General features: G+C 38.5%; 1 long non-coding RNA gene across 1 annotated transcript; it reads left to right on the top strand.

Moving 5' to 3' along the window:
• The first annotated feature begins 1,334 nt into the window (after nt 1-1,334).
• On the top strand, nt 1,335-2,934 carry LOC309798558. The gene is made up of 3 exons (XR_014293195.1): nt 1,335-1,461; nt 1,532-1,602; nt 2,809-2,934. It is a non-coding gene; the product is annotated as an uncharacterized lncRNA (long non-coding RNA).
• Nucleotides 2,935-3,270: the final 336 nt, after the last annotated feature.

The raw sequence follows: 3,270 nt of genomic DNA, 5'->3' as shown, positions 1-3,270 counted from the left end.
TTTCCCTTCTGGGTGAATGCCGTTGAATGCTGGTATGGTAAATTATCACTATAATCATGGATAACCGTACAAGGGTGGTCCTAGACAGGTAGGTCACAGCTGTTGCGCACTGGAGGGAACCAGCTAACCTTAGACTAGACTTTAACCATTTTTTCCGATCTTCGAAGAATTTTACTCAATGTGTAATAAGTTTTTTAGAACGATTCATACTACGCTCCTTTAGTGTTGATGAATGCATTGGATACTGCTGGTTGACGCTCGATCGGCTAAGTGTTTCGCTTGAAAAGAACAATCCAACCGTATTTTGGGCCGAATTACTTCTATGCGACGAAAATGAAAGAGTGAGTTTCTGAGTTGGACCTTAGTGAATTTATTGGTTAATTTTTTTTCTTTCTTCAAACGCACACGAGGTTGTTAAATAATTTTTATTTATTTAAAATATGTTTCGGCTGACGTTTCGGCGTAATCGCCTTCTTCAGAGCCGTTTGTCCTTGCTAAGACTATTCTTTGTCTTAGAGACAGAGTTTCTTTCACCAGTTGGTAATACTTTGTTGGTACTTCAGATAGTAATTTCCATGACCGAGTGTCCTTTAACCTCGGCATTGTTAAATATTCGTTAATTTCTCTTTCTTCAAAAATAAGAAATTCAAAATTAACCAATATTTAACAATGACGAGGTTAAACGACAGTCGATCATGGAAATTAAAAGGATAAAGGATAAAGTAGTCGGCGTTGATCAATCCCTGAGGGATGCGCCATGCATTCGACTTCATTTGACATCGTAGAGGTGATTGAATGCATATGTGGCTTATACAATGACTTGCGGGGGCCAGCCGATGTGTCAAGTCAGTGTTTTTATCCTCCCAGACAAGTCTGGTAACAATTTGCCGACCCCGGAGGGATGGAAGGCTTGGTGAGCCCGGGGAGCGGGATGGAATCCAGGGTACCTCTAACCACTGCGCTACATGCGCCCCTCATGGAAATTAGTGAATTTATATTAGATATTTCAAAGTTTTATTTATAACTTACATGGATTTTAACGAAACTTTTCAGTCAGGATTCGGAGAGGTGTTGTTTTCATTAGCATATCTCTCACAGGCGCAACGGCTTACTATGAACATATTCAAAGTTCGAAATCTTCGGTGTCATACTGACGGAGGTGATTTGAGCAGAATTTTGATGAAATTAATGAAAAAAAAATAGTAAGGAAAACTTTTCGAGCTGTGATAATGGGCAAAAATTCGTAACATTTGCATAATTATGCAATGCACTAATTGCTGAACAGTTAATGAGAATTTTATAGCAATTTCTATACGAGTAACACTTATTGGGAATGAAGACAGGCGATTAAAACGGAAGAAAACCGGATCACGAAGAAACCTACGAAACGCACAGTTTAATGAGTCGCTTACATTTGGAGTTCCAAAACGATCACTCTGCGACATCTCTCTTGAGATTGAGGTTTATTCAACTTCTGTGAATTTTTTTCTTTAATTTTTTATGTCATTGAACATAACTATATTCTTCCTAGGCTCTGCACGAGAGAGGTACTTTTGGAATGAGCACGCAAGTCATTGGACGAATGGAACTTCCCCTTCACAGGTGAACGTACTCTAACTTCTTTGTTCTCTTTCAATGGGCTTATAGTGTTTTTTTTTCAAAGTCTATGAAAGGTACAGTGGATTACGGTATACGTTTGTTTTGTCTGTGAACAATCCATTCAAATCGCTAAGTAGACTCATCCAAGGGATTGTTTCTTTTACGAAACTCCATGTGCTCGTTTGACTGATTTTCGTAATTTCCATTAAAATTGCTGGGCAGGATTCAGATAAAGAGTTCCTTGACAAAAACCGACCAGAAAATCAGGTGATAGTTACCGATCTCATATGAATATACATCGACATAAAGTTAAAAGAGTATAGCTCCGATAGTTTTTAGCTGCAAAAGGTGTTAAGGGCATTCACAACGATTGCCAAAAGGTAATTTACAATTTTACAAAACTAAAATTACCAGCGGTCACCCATACTTGTCCAGAACGATTAGTCGATGCAAAAAGAAAGATAGTGGAGAAGATAACGAATTCCTTCTCTTCTGTCTCACCGGGAACCATGTCATTTAGCTTCATCCTATTCCAGGGATGACGAAATTGTCATATTAACGATTCCCTCTCCATAATGTAGCATGCTTCCTTATCAGTAAGCCGCCTTATTGTGTCCGGTCCGAGAAGACCGCACCACAAAATCTGACGAACTTGTAACTAGTCTTCTTATGAACGAGCTAGTTCTTTTCTAAACGATTATACTGCTATTCGCACGTTATCTTCCAAGTTTAAATGTGCGCAAATTGTAAAAGAAACCAGTAGGACTGTCTTGTTACTGAACGATGATAGATCAACATGGTATTAGCAACCATCGCCCGATATTCTGGTTGGTTTTCGACAAGGAATTCTTTATATGAATCTCCCCTAACAATGTTAATGAACCATTGTAAAAAGCAGTCGAACGAGCACGGACACGGATATTAATCGCAAACGTCACCATGTTCAATGTTGATCGCCCACAACGATTGTGCAAGGAAGATATAAATGAAAAATGTACTGATGTCCACACCACTCTTAAATACTAGTAATCCAGGTATTCAAGCACCAAAGTGTGACCGTCTCGCAGACTGTCATATAGGCAGTCCCACCAACATATGTAGATTTATGGGAGATTTACCTCCTGTTAGGCTTCTATGCTGAAAATAGCAATTCATTATGTTGGTTTACCTGGCTCTCACTCATAAATTTCGAATAAATTCCCAGTTTAGATGGTCAAGTCTTGCAATAGCCTTGCAATAGCAGTTTGCATCCCACAATGAGGTCACATCAGGAGGCCGCTCAACCCTCGAAAGGCAATCTAGTCTCGAAATCTTTGTAACTATATTAAAGCATCATGCATACGACATTTTATTGTATATAATTAATAGTATTTCATTTTATGTTCCAAAACCATCTTTAAATAGGTTCAGAACCCATTCCTAAGGGTATAACCATTGGCTTACAAAAGTCTCGGCCACATTTATTTGTTTCTTTCATTTTTTTCCTCCTCCATAATCTTTGCCTGTTCAAATCGATGAAGTTTCTTCTGTAGTAGTGTCCTTCAGCAAATGCCGTTTATTACCATTTCATTTGGAGTGTGTAGCAGCAACATCTAGTCACAAGCATTTTCTGTTTTCCAAAATCTCCCTAGTGTAGTTTCATAAAAGTTCACAGCTTTGAGTTGAAAATAT

Source organism: Mesoplodon mirus (assembly GCF_964341445.2).
Source record: "Mesoplodon mirus genome assembly, contig: HAP1_SCAFFOLD_4218, whole genome shotgun sequence".
NCBI classification, from domain to species: Eukaryota; Metazoa; Chordata; class Mammalia; order Artiodactyla; family Ziphiidae; genus Mesoplodon; species Mesoplodon mirus.
This window is presented reverse-complemented; position numbering and strand designations above follow the sequence as displayed.